This window comes from Schistocerca gregaria, chromosome 3 (genome assembly GCF_023897955.1).
Source record: "Schistocerca gregaria isolate iqSchGreg1 chromosome 3, iqSchGreg1.2, whole genome shotgun sequence".
Taxonomy (NCBI): domain Eukaryota; kingdom Metazoa; phylum Arthropoda; class Insecta; order Orthoptera; family Acrididae; genus Schistocerca; species Schistocerca gregaria.
In genome coordinates this window covers 941,944,073-941,962,476 of record NC_064922.1, presented here as the reverse complement: position 1 = coordinate 941,962,476, position 18,404 = coordinate 941,944,073, and the positions used below count along the sequence as shown (strand labels likewise).

The following is an 18,404-nucleotide window of genomic DNA, read 5'->3' as shown; positions in this document are numbered from 1 at the left end:
ATGGTACACAGCTGCTAGAAAAGCAGCAAATTCTTGTGTGTATTTTATGTGGAATTGTACTAGAATCCCATCAGGCCCATGGCCTTGCCCCTGTTGAGTGCAGGAACTTGACAGTTATCTGCAGTGGATTTGTTCCAGCCATTGCCAGTATCTGCAGGCAGGTGCACCTAGACGTTTGACATATTAGATGTTTTCTCCAAACATGCAGTTTTAGTTTATCCACAGAGCAAATGCCAAAGTGTTAGCGGATAAGATGCAGGAGGATAATTTTTTGCAAACAGTTCCTATGGTGTTGGATTGTTTTGGGGAAGGAGACCAGACAGTGAGGTCATCGTTCTCATTGGATTAGGGAAGGACGGAGATGGAAATCGGCCGTGCCCTTTCAAAGGAACCATCCCGGCATTTGCCTGGAGCGATTTAGGGAAATCACGGAAAACCTAAATCAGGATGGCCGAACGCGGGATTGAACCGTCGTCCTCCCTATGCGAGTCCAGTGTCTAACCATCCTATAGTGTAGACTTTGCTGCAAAGGAATTTGAAGAATGCTGCAAAGAAACAACATTCGGCATATCTATGCGAGTCCAGTGTCTAACCATCCTATAGTGTAGACTTTGCTGCAAAGGAATTTGAAGAATGCTGCAAAGAAACAACATTCGGCATATCAAAAATTTACTGTATTTTCCACGAGGCAACCGGAGTGATCAGATAATGAAAGAGCTGAACAGGTTACACAGAATGTTTTATCATGGGAGAAACATGTCCTGGACAATTCTCATTCCAAGCATGTGAAGAAGTAATTAATAACCTTTTATAAGAGACTATATGATTCACACCATGCAAAGTGATGTCTGGCAGAAAGCCAATGAACACTGTAAACAAAGTCTGTTTCCCTGTGGCGCAAATACTGACCAAAAAGTAGTAAAGAAAATACCAAATGAGAGAATGTCAAGGAAAAGCAAATTAGTGGACGAAAAGACACGACAACGACGTCAGGCCTACCCTAATTCAGTCCAGCAATTTGGTGGTGGTGGTGGTGGTGGTGGTGGAAATGAAACAGTGCGCAAGCAAGGTTTCGTAGGAATGGAAAGGTTTTTGACGGTCTACCACGGTCCTTTCATGGTAGAAAGTTCTCAGAAACCCAATGCCTATGACTTAGTGTTCAAAAAGGCATTTTGGAGGTAAGAATTTATTATATTTGAAAAGGTATATTACTTAAAATTTGAACAAGTGTAAAGGGTTTCCTGGCTGTTAGAAATTTCATAGTTAGGTGGCAGCACAAACTCTTGCTTTGAGAGGCAACTCTTTTTCCTTGGTCTACTTTATACCTTGTTCTATCCTCTTTCTTTCATTAGAGTTTTGATTTTGAGGTTTTGTTACTGAGGGTATATTTGGTGGCAGGATAAGTTTGAGGCTTAAATATTGTTTTTGGGTGAATTTTCATGTATACAGGTACAAACACAGAAGGTCATAGAAAACAAGTGACCTGAAGTTGTGAACTGGATCAGAAGAACTATGGTGTAAGACAGAGAGAAAACTGATCCATAGAAGAATGATGGCATAGACAGACAGTGACCACTGGTATAATAATAGAACAATATATGAGAAACGATACAAGCCTAACAAATTCTCAGCTAATGTTAAAAATATCTTTGAAATGTATATACTCTATGATAGAAATTTCGTTCTGACTGTTTAAAAAGCAATTGCTGAGTGTGTCAGCTACCTGTAGCACTTTTTCGTTGGCTTTCTCTGTCTAAAGCATAAGGTAGTCTCATTTTTTTCTTTGAATTACTTAGATTAATAATACTTGCTGGAAAGTTACAATGTTTGACTTAATATTATCATTTTCATTGCCCTAACTAATGTTTAAATGTTTTTGCAGCCTCTTAATGGAGCAATTCGTATTAAACTGGATGTCACTAATATGGTTATGCTACTGATCGGATGCCATTGCTGCAGCCTTTAATGCAAGTTGCATTGTCAACAACAGGAATTTTATTTATTCTGAATTCATGTTAGAAAGTCTGATACCTTTTAAAAATTCATCACAATTCAAAGCAAATACTGACATTGAATTATCGATATTTCTTTTCACGGTCATGCACCACCTGTCAACAATGAGCCGACAGTAACTGATTATGTCGATTTTCATCTCGACCTCAGTCATTACGATAATTCAGCTTTCTCTTTTTACCAATAACCAAATAGATCAACCTTTAACATTCCATGCAAGAGAAACGGATTACAGTATGAACACTGTTGAAGGCCTACCAGTTGAAGAGTTGCGCAAAGCATTCAGTTTGTAAAAGGTAAAAAAAGCAAGACACTGAGGTGAAGACAGAAGGTCACAAGTAATACTGAAATGAATATTTGATAGCATAATGTCATCATTATTGAACATACATTACAAATGCTTAACATACCAACTGAAGTATAGTCAAATGAGCAAACAGTCACCAGTGCTTAATAGTACGTGTGTTAACTTTCTGTATGTATATTAATGGACTAAGCTGCCTTGAACACTAATGTAGTAGAAAATTAGTTTTTTTGTTTTTAAATTCAATCAACTGAACAGCAAAGAGCACCATTGTAGAACAGGAGTTTTGGTGTACATACAATCAGGGATTGAAGTAAGTTCAAAGTGAGAACTAGCCCAGTCAATGAAGACTAAAAAAGGTCAGCAAGGTGGAAAAATTCACGTAGTCGCAACATACTAAAAAACCCGACTTGCTGGGTGCAAGCTTAGTGGTGGGGGTGGGGCACTTATAGGTCATTTTTGTGTTTTTTTATAATCTCTAAAACCATGCCTTCTAGCGAAGATAATAATAATAATGCCCTGTTTATTTTCCTCTAGGACTAACAGTTTCTGCGTAACAGGTGTCAGAAAAATTGCAGATTATTAAAAATAGTGGTTTAACGGTATAAATTTTATGTTTATGCTGAATGAAGTGGGTTAAAAACAGAGGATAAACGTGTGTACCACATGTAAGTGTGATAGAGCCTTATTAAGAGGTGAGCTGTGTTTAGGGGAGTGATGGGTTGGAAAGGGTGCAGCAGGTGGGAGGCTAGGGTCGGAGAGTAGTCACGAGAGAGAAGGTAGATCGCTGGATTATTGTCATGCACATCCCTCCTTTACAAGTCTGCAAAATGAAGAGCAAGCAGATGATTCTCCTTTCTCTCTACCCCACTACATAAAAAAACTTCTACTAAAAGGTGTTTTAGAAAGTTATATCAACTCTTCTGCAGCTCTCCGTATAAATCAGTAACATGCATTGGGGCAGGGCAGGGGGGATTTTCCATAAAGTGCATTAACATTACATGAAGCATAGATATGAGTTGCTAACTGGCATAACAATGAGCACAAGAGAAGCATATGGCCAGATTTGACTAAAATTATTGCGCACTGTTGTACACTGTTAGAGGGGAAATTGATTCTTAGTCATCCTGTATGATAGTTTAGCGTTCTTGGAAAGGTAACCTCTCCCACCTCAAACTCTGCTTGCTTTTCAGTCAGTTCTCCTATGTAAGTAGAGAAAATAAATTCACTGAGCTTGTATTTATATAGTGGAGTTACTTGCATTTCATTAAGTGAGTACTTATTTGCAGATAAGTGAGCTTTTACATAAAATAAGTTCCTATAAACAACAGAAGATAGGAGTTTAATTTTTCAGTGTGACGTTGTCAGTGACCTGTGTAGTGTTGGTAACAGAGGAATTGGGTTGGTAAATGTGACACCCTGCTGTTATCTATCATTGACAGTGTACTGTTAAGTTGTGTAACAGTTTTGTAGTCATTTGGTGGTGAATTAATGAATGACCACAAAGTTACTGCACTCTCTTCACCATTAGCTGTGGTTTGTTAGACTGCACAAATCATCATAGCTGAATTCATCCAAATTCATGGTACATGTAGGGTGTGGTGAGACATGAACGTGCCGTAGAGGGAACTTCAGATGGCCAAGTGTTATGGAAATAAAAGGAATTTTGATATGGATCTATCACCATGTGCAAGTTATCAATTGTTCCTGTGACAATGTGTTTAGGAAGCAGTGTTTGGCTCAGCGGTAAGAGATCAGAATCATATTGAACGGATCATGGGGTTCAACTCCACCCAGTAGCAGACATTTTTGAGCTCCTTGGCAATGCATACACTACTGACATCACAATTAACCGCAACATCATACAGGTTATTTTGCATTTATACGTGCACAACATCATCATGGGACGTCACTCTTTAAATCAAGCGCATTATCTTACAAACTTGGGGGGTTGTGAACGGTCCATAAGGTACAAATTTGAATAATTGTATACAGTGAGTTTAACTTGACCTTGGTGGCGCTGTCGGCACAAACACCACCAGCCCCAAAGACGCCAGCCTGAACAACGGGCAGCTACATAAAAGCCGCTACCAGACAACAGATCATCCGTGACCATACATTCAGGGTCCATTACATACTGGGCTGCTGACTCTATACTGTGCTACAAATACTGGACTCACTCTCGCTGATACTCGCTCTGGATATGGTTATTTGTACACTTATTATGACAGTCCTTTGAACTGGTATAGCTTTCGTGTTGTGAACTTTGCCATTGACGTGTGCCTTAATGGTTAATGTCTTGTTTTATTGATTTACAACAGTTAAGGGACACTGCCAACAAGGTAAATCATTCACCTGCTCACTCCCGACCAGGTAACGTGACTATTGAGAGATTAGTGTGTGAATTTTCTGGGAAATATCACAATCATTGCAGACAAAACAACTGTACTGTAAGAACACTGGAGGCAAATATTGTGGAAAGATCAAAAATGTCATACAAAAGTGAAAATCTTAACATGCCTGGAACGTTGGCAGATGAACAGGATCCTGAAGATAATAGCCTCCACAGCGATGCATCGAAGTGACGATTGAAGACTTCACTGATTTATGTTGACAATATTTGACCAAAGAGGGTCTGATCACATTAGGATGTTCCACAGTACAAACCGAAGAACACATTCAGGTGGCAAATAAAATACACAAGAAAATACTAGAGATTTTATCCAAATATAACTTTGCATGTGACAAGGAGTTGATTCGGTTCGACAACGTCACCTGGGAATGTGAATATGCAGACATAAAGGGTGGCATTTCGTCAGGTGATAACAACAAATCCAATGCCAAAAAATGAAATAAAATCCAGAATCCGTTCCACATGATTACAAAATAATTACGGTTAATCTTGTAAAAACACATCCCAAGTGAAAGTTGAAGAGTCAGCAAACAAAATGTGCGTCTTGCTTGATGCATATGTAGGATTTGAGAATTTGGAAAGAACATATTAAACAGGGTGTGAACGACAAATATCACACAATTGATTGCTGGACGTGCTCACTTCATAGAAGCACAAAGCTGTAACCAGAAAGTCACTACTAGAAACTTGCAACAATGGGCACTTGCTGCTGTGAGACACTTTCCAGATTTGGAATTCAACGCTTCAGCAACGTGGGTCAGGGGGTTTAAACAAAGGCATAAAATCTGACAGAGAAAGGTTACAAAATTTATGTTGTAAAGAGAGACTGCTACTACTGAGAAAACCCATGCTGTGACAGAAGATTTATGTTGCCAGACTCTACCTTTTATCCCCAACTATGGCAAGGACTTTGTTATCAACATCTGTCAGACAGGTAAGCCACACGTTTCATTTGTCTACATCAATCGACATACTCTTTGCACTGTCAAGTACAATAGGTTTACATTTGTATCTTCTCTTTCCCGGCCGTCAGTATCAGTCAACATATGACCAAACCCTAGAACACTGTGGGCCAAAACTTGTGTGTGAAATGAAAGGATATGAACAAAGTAACACACTCCTATACAGCACAATATGGTATGAGCCTTTCAGGAAACTATTGCCACATGTCAACACGTGCCTACAGGAGATTACTGGGTCTTTTGGACCGAGTGTTAAAGTATCAGTACATGCTTACACAGCAAAATATACAAATGTTATCATTTCTTCAAAATCTGATAAACTGACAACAGACTTGTACAAAAGATATTTAACTGGTGTGATGAAGCCCTATGTGCAAGAGAATAAATGTCTTCTGTCGACTGACTCGTGGGGAGGACAAACGAATCCAGAAACATACAGTGAACTGTTCCAAGATTAAGACAGACTGCCAACGTGCAGTATCAAAGTAATTCCCCCCCAAATGTATGCCACTACTGCAACCCTGTGGTGTATATTTTTATCGTCAGTTAAACAATTTAATTAAAAAATGTCAAAACTGTGCTTATCTCATAGAGAAAAAAGAAGAAATCACTTCCCGAGAAGCTTACAACAAATTACATTCCATTATACATCACCAGCTATTGTTGCACATATTCAGCGACATCCTGCGTTACGCATGGTTTGCTGCTGGATTGTGCGATGAAAGAAGCTGTTTTCACAATGTCAAGTTTGTTTTTCTATGGAGACATAAAAGTCACTGCAAAAAGGCAGCACTTATAACGTGCGCAAGATACGGTCAAAATTATTGCTTCCCGTTTCTTTCATGAATATCATATCACTCTGGTACATGTTGATTAATTGCAAGAGAACGAAAGTATCGAATTACACACACGACAGTCCCGTGTCCATGTTAACTACAATCCCTTTTTAAATGTTTGCAGTAACGCATTTCATCTCATGCCTATACTTTTTGTGCTTATATAAATTAATAAAATAACCTATATGATGATGTGGTTAATTATGATGTCAGTAGTGTATGCATTGCCAAGGAGTACAAAAATATTGGCTACCGGACAGAGTCGAATCTGAGACCCCTTCAATGCGAATCCCGTCTTTTACTGCTGAGCCAAACACCTCTTCCTAAACGCACTGAGACAACTGATAAGGGGCACACGGTGATAGATTTGTATCAAAATTCATTTTATTTCCTAAATGCCTGGCCATCTGGAGTTTCCACTTGGGAACTTTCTTGTCTTGGCACGCACTACATGTACCATAAATGTGGACGAATTCGGCGATGAGGAGTAGGCGTCGTCTTCTTGTGAGTGGAGCCACTTACCAAATCTCCACAGTATATTTTGCGAGGTAGGTATCAATATGTCTGGTGGAATAGGACTGATCACATTCAAATTTAGAACAGTAATCTTCTGTATTGCATTGTTTGACTTATGGTGCATAGGTGTTCTACTTTCATTACAGAGGAGGCCTCTTCAGATGAGACAGCTGATGCTAATATGATGCATTTGATATCCCTCACACTGTGGAAAGTGTTCCAGCCATTGTCGAATAAATTTTGCCATCATGTTATCCTTGCAACAGACTTTTCGGTGTGATACAGTTGACAGCTCCAGCTGTGGAATTTTATAATAGTTCCTCTAACAACTGCAAATAAATACTCACTAAATAAACTGAAAATAATTTTACTATATAAACACCGGTTTAGTGAAATTGCTTTGTCTACTCACATGAGAGAACTGGACAGGAAATGCTGGAACTGTGTAGTCAGTCCGTGAACTGAAACTTCATGGGGGAGGGAAGGGGGGAGTTGCCTTTCCTGGACGAATGCTACAGCTAACATACAGGATGAATAAGAATCCATTTCCCCTCTAACAGCACAGGACAGTATGTAGCAATTTATGTAGCTTCTGTTCTTACGCATTTCTTGCTTTATTATTATTATTATTATTATTATTATTATTATTATTATTATTATTATTAGCAATTCACATCTATATTTTATGGAAAATAAATGCCGTCATGCATGTCTGCTGCGGAAGAATTATTACAACTTTGTAGAAACACCCTGTACTTGCATTTTGTGATGTATTGGGGTATAGAGAACAGGGAATTGTCGACACACTCTTCATTTTGCAGACATATGAAGGAGGAAAGTGCATCACAACAATCCGGCTGCATCCTACCTCTTTCACACTTTGTCCCTCCATAACACAGAATTAGAAGAGCTGTACAAGAAGCCTAACATCTTGGGAGTGATGAGAAGTAAGACTGCAATGGGCTGGAGATGTAGTTAGAATGGAGGCAACAAGGTGGCCCAAAAACGCAATGGGCTGGATCCCGTCAGGCAGTAGACCAGTGGTAAGACCTACAAAGAGCTGGATCGATGGAGTGAGGGAAGACTTGTTGCAGCTGGGAGTCACGGAAAACTGGAGACAGATGGAGAGCTCTAGCTGTGGTGGTGTGCTGTCCACTGGGCCTGATCACACGAATGAAATGAATGAATTAATTTTCTGTAATTGATTTGCCTAAACCTGGAAGGTGTGATACGAGTTAATTCAAAATATTAAATTATATTTCTGAAACACTCAGATCCAATGGGTTATATTTACAGCCTTTTTAAGAATATCGTAAAAAGGGTAGGAAGGCTTATAATGTTTCAGGCTTATAATGTTTCTGCGGTAAGGGCAAATGGAAGACAGTCAAGGGGAAGTAGAATGGGTAAAGGCCGCAATTAACTACTGTTATGCAGATAGGCAACGGGAGGCATTAAGGCATCCTTGGATGACCAAATTCTGAAGTTTGTAACCCTAGCCCACAATTGAGTAAAACACAAGGCATATAGGAGGTCACAAGAAAAACCTGCAACAGAGTGGTAGCACTGTCACACAGCTGCAGGAAACAGAGTACCCCCCCCCCCCCCCCACCCCTCCCCGCTTCCTCTTAATTTTGTCTGAAGTTGACACAGATAGAAGAAACATGTATGGAGAGCCAGTAGATAGTCCACAACTGTCTCTAAATACAACAATCATTGCTACAGACAACAGAACAGGTGATGTGAATGAGTTGCAAGTGTGAAAGCATCTTAAAAAGTGAGATTAATGGTGAAGTGAGGAAAATATAGAAGTACTACTACTACTACTACTACTACTACTACTACTAGTACTCTCATGCTCATAAATTAAGGATGATTGCAGAATGTGGTGGCAATACAAAAAACTGGCACTGATAGCATAGGCACATAGGGAACACACACGACAAATCTGTAAGTCCACGGTATTGGTGATAAGTTGAGAAAACCATCCCAAAATACGTGCTACAAAACGCCACTGTTCCCTGCGCACATACCCCGACATCATAAATGACTCCCATCAACTCGCGTACACACGAGGTACCGGTGTGAATAATCTCCACTGCCTTCTTTAGCCATACGTTCCACCCATGGAGTGGACAGGGAGGGAAACGATCTCTGATCAAATTTCTTCCCATTGAGGTTAGACTTTGATCGCTTAGAGATTGCTGGTGGAGGCCCACCAGCGAGAGATGATGTACCACGCTTCATTGCGGGTCATCCGCCCTGATGCCACCCACTCCGACCAGGGGCTCTCCCCACGGGCGCCACCCAGCCGCAGCAAAGACCACCTGGCAGGATGGCCTTTGCCGGGAGTCCTGATGCCCCAGAGGGATAGGCATCTACTCCTCGGTATACGTGGGGAGGTAGCAGCTCAGGCATCCCTGTTAGTCATGGGGCTACCACCAAGAGGGTACATGACGACCCCACCACAACGGACTAGCTACCGTGCTGGCTGTCGGGTGTCAAAATATCCATGTACATAACAAAGGCAAAGATGGAAGTGCACTATGGAGGGTATGTACACTACCCGGAACACACTGCAGCTAATGTGGCCGGAAGCTTGATGGAAGTCCAACTCCATGACAATATCGGATGGGCCAGATTTTAGGGCAAGATAGATATATAATACACCACATAAGGCGTCCTTCCCCAAATGGTATGCACTAACAGAAAATTTTGAAAGGTAGTGGTCAAACCCCTTAGGGGACCATAACATTAAGTCCGAAATGTTTGAGACTCCTTTTAGTCGCCTCTTACGACAGGCAGGAATACCGCGGGCATATTCTTACCCCTGAACCCGCAGGGGGGTGTTACTGAAGAGTGTGAGCGGAACAATATTTCATTCGTTGTCCTTCCCCCAATGCCACGCACCTCCTCCAACCGTTCTATGTAAGCTTCTTCAGGCCAATGTAAGCAGCGTGGTGAGCTGTATTAACTGATTGGAAGAAACACACTTGTGGGACTATTTCCAAGGATGCCTTCCCATCTCTTCTGAAGCAAACACTAAGATTTAAGCAAACTCCAAGGAAAACAAAGCGTGGATTTCGCACCACGGGCCTAATCCCTTTTTATCCAGATCATGTCTTACAAAAACTGCCTGATAATGAGGAGAGCCAGCAAAGCAACGCAGACACATGGTCTTCCACTTTTGAAGAAATGCTCAAAAGAATTCGTTATCCTCCAAATAAGCTTGGTAGGTCCCGCTGCAGCCGCAAACTAGACGTTCAACCTGGAAAATCAATCACTGGCCAAGATTTTCAAGGAAATGAAAACAGTGTTGAAACAAGTGATAGTGCTTCTAGCAGTAGTGAAAGTGAAAACGACATCATCCAATGAAGTTTTACTGCTGAAAGAAGAAGCTTTTCTTGTTGCAGAGTACAAATATAAACGCGGAAACAAGGAGCAAACAAGGCAGTATGTTTGAGTGGCCACAAAGGTTGGAGCTCCGGAAGTAAGTGTGAAATTCTTGCGCCTACACAGGAACAGTAAAAACATATTTGTGTTTCCTAATGTCCCCGATGAAGACAATACAAAAATTGTGAATTTTGAGAATACTTCACACATGAGTTGAGAAGAGAGGAACGTACATTTTTCGAGAAGATGTGCTTTAGACTCTAAGACAATTGTTTATTTAACGTGTTTGCAACTTAATTTAGAGTGATGAGTGAGAAAAATTATTTTGACCTTTTAGTTCAATTACTTTCTTTGTTTCTGTGTGTTTGTAATATTTCAGTTAAGAACAGGAAAAAAAATTATTTAAATTCTTGCAAAATAAAAAGTTATCTGTAATATATAAAATTCGTTATATCACTCCATGTCACTTATTCGTAACAAAGGGCTACCTTAAAATGTGTAAAATGTCACCAAAATCAAATAAAAAGCATTTAGAATTTAAAAAAGGTAGTAACTGTTCGAATTCGTCCTCTATATGCTGTAACTATGGACAGAGATTTAAAAAACACGTGTCCAAAATCGCCCCAATCCAAGGGGTGACTTCGGACGCTTTATTTACCTGCCTCAGATAAATGTACCTACACATACACTTTCTGGTTCTGGGATATTTTATTCGTTACTCATATACTCTACCACTTCCATAACAATCAATTTAATCTAACAACATATACGAAAGTTACAATCAAAATAATGACAAAACCATCAGAAATCGCCCCGTTTGACGGTAGTGTATTTCCTGGCAAACGTGGTGCACTCGCCCTTGTGAGGCCAATTTAGAAACTACTTGACCGAGAAGTAGTGACTCCAGTCTTGAAACCGGACGACGACAGGGAAAGCAGTATGCTGACCACATGCCCCCCTATATCTGCATCCATTGATGCCTGCGGGCCAAGGAACAACACAGCTCACAGCACTTGACAATGACTGGGTCAGTCGTTTAAGTATTGTGCAGTAAAATGGAACGACCAACTCAGCTGAACAGCCTAAAGCACACCCTTTATTAATTTCCTCTTTGCTCTTATGCTGTAAATGGCTACTGGAAAACGAATAACAAAGCATTGTCTGGAGCTGCACCAGTCTCCTCATATGCCTGTAAAGTGTGTTGTGGGCTGCAATAGAACAATATCATTGTAAAAACAAAGACCAAACTACAATAAGGTAACTAATGACTGTATGATGACAGAATCTCACATTTCTTGACAGTATCCAAGATGCACTGGATCTGCTTCTTACAATTTATTTTTATTAACAGCTTTATCAGCTTACAAATCCTTCATCCTAGTCTTTAAAATCACTTGTTGCTTCTATGCACAATCATATCTCAGCAGTTTTTCCATTTTGCCATACAGCCCTGGAAAGGTTTTCTTATAACGTCTTTCAGGGGGCACAGTGAACTCTCACTGTAATCAATGGTACAGTAACATCATCCGTTCAGCAATGATTTTAATTTTGGAAAAAGAATGTTGTACCGTGAGAGATCTATGGGGGTAGACAGAAAATTCATAGTGACAAACTTGAGAGGTATCTGTTGAGTCATGGAGAACTGAGCTGCCTTGCCATACCTGAGATCTTTTTGTGAATTTTTTCAAGTGCATAGTGATTACAGTCAATATTTTAATACTAAGGGGAAAACATTATGTATATGGGTGATTCACTATCATCAACTTTTTTCTTGCAAATATTCACTTCTACTCCCAAATTATGAAAAAAGGAATCAACCCAGCAACAATTCAATGTTTGTTCAGTTTTTTGGTGAACTAAAAAAATTGTTGATGGTGTACAGCAACCAGCCACAAATTGGTTTTAAGACTACTTTATAAATCAAGTACCATTATCGGTTTTGAATTTTTCACAATTCATCATCAGACAGTTTTTTCATGCTTTCATCAAAACAATTATTAGTTTCCTCAGAGTTGACCTAGAATAAACAATAATTCAGAATTATAATGTGTAACCAAATGTACGCGCTACATATTTGTGTCCTGCAGGACCCCACATTCATCTGGCTTTTTTTTTTTTTTGGGGGGGGGGGGGGGGGGGGGGGGAGAGGCGGCGACTATCTAAAGCTATGAAGCACCAACTTGGAAAACAGAAAGTGAGGAGAGGCAGGAAAGTCTGGTAAAAAAAAAAAAATGGGAGTGGATCTCTGAGACCCCACCTGTATAATGAGGCAAGCATATGATGTCCCCAGGTGGTGTACACAATGAGTGGGTAAACAAAGATGGAAACAAGATGTTGGCATTTGGAAAAGACTGTTCGGATGGCAGACTCGAGGGAGAGAAGATTATCAGTGGTAGAGCACCCCTGGCGGAAGCCGCCCTGACATGGAGCCAGTAGGCCACGTGACTCCAGGACCCAACCCAACCCAACCCAACTGCCGCACACCATACATTCCAGCAGCTTACAAACAATGATGGGCTGATAGCTATCCACATCAAGTGGGATTCTGCTGGTTTTGAGCACTGAAACGATGGTGCTCTGCCCCAATTGTGATGGAAAGACGCCATCACACCATATCCTGTTGAAGATGACACGGAGGTGGCACTTTTAGTCAGACAAGAGATGTTTATCATCTGACTGGGGATCTGATCTGGCCCTGGAGCTCTGTCGGGGCAATGTTCAAGTGCACTGAGGAACTCCCCATTCCGTAAATGGGCTGTTATAGGGTGTAGTGAATGAGAGGACATTCCTTTCCATCCACCGATTGTGGGTGTGAAAGGTCAAAGGCCAGGGTAGGGGGAGGGGGGCGGAAGGGGGGGGGGTGTAGTTCTTCGACGCAGAGGTTCGAACATAGTGCTCAGCAAAGTGTTCGGCAATCGCATTTGAGTCAGTACATAGAATGCCATTGATGGTAATGCCAGGGACACCTGTTGGGGGTCTGGTACCTAAAAGGACGCCTGATCTTCACCCAGACTTGGGAAGGTTACATATGGCACCCAACGGTCGACACGTACCTCTCCCAACACTCCTGTTTCCATTGTTTTATAAGCTGGTGTACACTGACACGAAGCCATTTAAAGGTTATCAGATGCGCTAGGGAATAGTGTCGCTTATGTCGCTGTAGAGCTCGCCAATGCTCTGTGATTGCCTCAGCGACTTCCGATGACCACCAAGGGGCTGTCTTTCGCCAGGGGGCACCCTAAAGAGCGAGTGATCACGTTTTCCGCTGTAGAAAGGATTGTGGTCGTCACTTGCTCAACCATCACATAGATGTTACCGTGTGGGGGCAGAGTCAACGCTGACATCAGAAGTGAAAGTTTCCCAGTCAGCATTTGAAGCCCATCTGGGCAAGCACCCATGGGCCTGATGCCAGGACACTGACAGGAAATGGGGAAATGGTCACTACCACACAGGTCATCATGTGCTCTCCAGTGGATAGATGGGAGAAGTCCTGGGCTGCAAACTGATAAATCAAAGGCCGAGTAACTACCTCGAGCCACACTCAAATGTGTGGCGGCCCCAGTTTTCAAGAGGAGAGGTCAAACTGAGACAGTAAAGTTTCAACATCTGTCTCTGCCAGTATGCAAAGTGCCATCCCACAAGGAGTTATGGGCATTAAAATCTCCCAAAAGTAGGAAAGGTTTAGGGAGTTGATCAATCGGTGAAGCTAATACATTCAGGGATACTGCACCATGTGGAGGAAGAAATACATTGCCAGGGATCAGATTTCCTGGAGGGCAATGCAGAAAGCAGGTGTAAAGCCTAACAATTGCCGTAGCTCAGCCAGGCGGTGGAGAAAACTGCCGCAGTTTCACTGGAAGATGACATCAGCGTGAGACTGGGAAGGCATGGAAAATTCAATGAGCAATTTATGCCTCAGGATCACCTGCCGCCACAGACTTTTTGCCTGAGCAGTCTATATCCATTGTGTCTGAGGGTCCGGTGAGATCCAGGTCCTCAGCAGATGTCAGACTCTCCACTCCATCCTCAGACGCAGAGCTTGCAGGTTGCGGTAGTGTGGGTGCTATCCCAAGTTCCTTGCTCTTAGGGGTAATGTAATCTCTTTCAATTTCTCGCACTGCTCCTTGGGTTTCTCTGCCTGGGAGGACTTCACTGAATCAGTCTCTGGGTCTGAGGATGAGTGTGAAGCCCTACAAGCAGCTGCTTTGGGCTCTTCAGCAACTGGCAGGTGTCATCTTTCCCACAAAAAGAAACCTGGGAAGAAAGTGGCTCAGGAGACTTGTTCCTAGTGAGAAGAGCCGAAGAAGCCTTACACTTCTCAGCCAGAGAAGTGTGGACTGAAATCCTCGATGGTTGGGGGGGGGGGGGGGAGGGGGAGTGTGGGGATGGGGAGGGGGGGGGGGCTGTTGCTCGTGAAGTAGGTGGTGCGAGAGCAACAGGGAGGAAAGTGCCCCACCCCCACCATCAAGGGGGCAGGTGTAGTCTTCCGGTTCTGAGAGGCGACAGGAATTCGAGGAACTGATTGAGTGACAACTGTCCTCGTAGCGGCGGCATAATAGGAGGTCACAGCCACAGGATGTAGGAGCTCAAACTTCCTCTTAGCCTCAGTGTAGGTCAGTTGGTCCAAGGTCATATATTCCATGATTTTCCTCTCTTTCTGTAAAATCCTGCAGTCTGGCAAGCTGCTCTCTGCAGGTGACACAGATGGGACACGGGGTGCATGGAGTATGGGGATGCAATGGACGTACACCATCTTGACAGGTGGGGCTGTAAGTACAGCCGGAAGACATATGGCTGACCTTACAACAGTTAAAGCACTGCATTGGGTGAGGGATATATGGCTTGACGTCACAGTGGTAGACCATTACCTTGACTTCTCGGTCAATGTGTCACCCTAGAAGGCCACAATGAAGGCAACAGCGGCAACCTGGTTATCCCTCGGACCCGGATGGACGTGCCAGATGAAATTAACACCTCGCCGTCATATTGCAAAAGAAGGTCCCTGTGGAATATAATACTCTGGACCATATTTAAGCTCTTATGAGGTGTGATAGTGACAGACAGATTTCCCCCCCCCCCCCCCAACCTGCCACAAGCAAGCAATGCCCATGACTGGGCAGAGGATGCTGTTTTATCAAAACTGACTCAGAGCGCATTTTGGACTAGCCCTCCACCTCCCCAAACTTGTCCTCCAAATGCTCCACAAAAGACTGAGACTTCAGGGACGTGAAAGATTACCATCAACTCTTGTACATACGAGGTACCGGGACGAATAAACTTAGCTGGGCATTCCTCCCATGGTGTGACCAGGGAGGTGAACAACTTGGGGTCATATTTATTAACATTGAAGCATTTGCCTGCTTAGAGACTGCTGGCGTTGGACCACCAGCAGGAGATGATGTACTACACTTCATGGCATGGCATGCACCCCGATGCCACCCACTCTGACCAGGGGAGGGCCCCACAGGCACCACCCAGCTGCAGCAAAGGCCACCTGGCAGGGTGGCCATTGCCTGGAGTCCTAATGCCCAGGTGTCAGGGGCATCTACTCCTTCGCATACATGGGGAGTTAACAGTGCAGCCATCAGCAGAACGATCCCTGTGTTGTCAGGGGGCTACAACCAACAGAGTAAATGGTGGCCCCTCCACAACAGACTGGCTACTGTACAATGCAACGACAAGAAAGTGGGCTAAAGATCTCAATGCATGATGGACACAACGTACCGTGTAGGGTGCCCTTCCCCATTTGGGTCACTCTTCAGGAAAAGTTTGAAAAAAATGGAGGTCAAACCTTACAGGGGACCATCACATAAAGGCCGAAAGGTGTGAGACTCCTGTTAGTCGCCTCTTACGACAGGCAGGAATACTCAGGCCTATTCTTACCCCTGGGCCTGCAGGGGGCGTGCACCAAATGTTTTGATTTATAATATACGAATACAAATACACACTTTACAACATATACGAGTGCCAAAGATGCTGCAATGCAATTGCACATAGATACAGCAACTTCTATTTTTCTTTTTGAGATCAAGCGAGACTGACCAAATGTTTTACATTAAATTTAGGGCATTAAATGCAAACAGAAGTGATAAATAGATGGGATTTTGTGAATTATAGTATTATAAACTTATTTTATATAATAATGTGCTATTTGAACATCAATGATAATATATTATAATTTATTAGTATCTAGAGGCATAAATAATACTGATTATTGTTGGTGCATACAATATTACAAGATTAAGTTACTTTATCTGAAGGCAGGTGCACAAATATTATTTGCATTGGAGCACAGAAAGTATGTTCTGGAAATTTTTCAGGAAAGAAGTGATAGCCAATTTAGTTCGTTCATTAAGGATATTATCAGGGGAAGTGGTTTTTTGGGGGTATAATTTTCTATTTCCTCTCATTTACTCATAGTGGCTCCTTTTTCTGCTAAATGTTAATATTTTGATGTTGCTTTCAATATTTGTTATTGAATGGTTTTCTTGTGCAATGTGAGCTGCAAATGTAGATTTGTTTGAGTTTCCGAGCCTTAAGTCATCAAGGTACTATTTGCACCTAATCTTAAAACTTCTGCCTGTATGACCTATCTAGAATTTTGGGCACTAAATATATTAGAGAAAAATAGAAATACATACACACAAAAACCATTTCCCCTAACAAAATCCTTAATGAGAAGAATTGGCTAACACTCCTTTCCTGAAAAATTTCCAGAAAGTACTTTCTATGATCCAAAATAATATTTGTACACCTGTCTGCACATCAAATAACTAATCCTATAATACTGTATGCATCTACAATAGTCAGTATTATCTATGACACTAAATTACCAATAAATTACAATGCATAATCATCCTTATCAAATATCACATAAGGATTTCATGAACTTCTTGCCACACTTGTACTCTGCATCTCTGTTCTCTATCTTTAAATAAAATAAGTTTTTAATGCTATAATTCACAAAATCCCATCTCTATCATTTCTGACTGCATTTAATGCCCTAAATTTAAAACACTTTGGCAAACTAACATAAAAGTAATTTCAATTCATCTCAAAAATTGTTGTTATACTGTTATATTGCTGATGGTGTACAGCAAACAGCCAAAAATTGGTTTTAAGTTTACTTTACTTAAAAAGAGAAGTGTTGAACCAAGTTTGAGAGTTACGCAAGGTTGATGTGCCATGGCAGGCCTTCATCCCAGCACAATATGTCTGTTGCCGCGTGTACATGACTGAGAATCTACCCCAAACATAATGCATGTGTGTAGCCAGTAGGGCACTTTGAGGTAGAGTGACATTCCAGATAGCAGGAGCCGCTGATGTGGATAGACTACGCCACTCACTGTGTTTTGTATCACCACCTAGCTACTTACGGCAGACTCCGTTCCTTGTTCCTACACGGACATGTTCCCTAATGTTCAAAGGGAATTTCCACATTCAACCACCTCCCGGCCCTATCATTACAAAATTTCACCATCTCATTTGACAGTCCCTTGAGATGTCACCTTCTCGACTAATCCCCACTGTGCCTGTACACCGCGTCAGAAGGGCATCAACAACTACACTGTACAAAAACGAAGCCGTTATATTTTGTGGCAAAATCATAGTGACGATTTTAAAATACTAAAATTACTTACAGGCAGTCAATAGTTGATTGAATTAAAGGATTTGATGCAGCAAACTACTGACTCATTGATCCCTTCATCCTATAAATACCAATCAATAAAATTCTTCCAATTGTTTTATATTCAGGAAGGATTCCACACAAAGTATTATGGTTTATATATCTCTTCTAGTTTCTCAAACTCATTTTTCTCCCACGGTTTAGCTAAGGAAGGACATGCCTTGGGATTGTTTATCTTTGCATTGACCTAATCTTATCTGTCAGACATGACAGTGAGTTGGATCTCTCTATTGAGTGCTGTCCACCTCGATGACACCCGTTATTAATGTAGACTCCCCCGTGG

General features: G+C 41.8%; 1 protein-coding gene across 1 annotated transcript in view; it reads right to left on the bottom strand.

Annotated features, from left to right (window-relative positions):
• Window positions 1-18,404, bottom strand: part of LOC126355864 (uncharacterized protein CG13380) — a 98,921-nt gene that overhangs the window by 40,972 nt on the left and 39,545 nt on the right. The window lies entirely within an intron of this gene.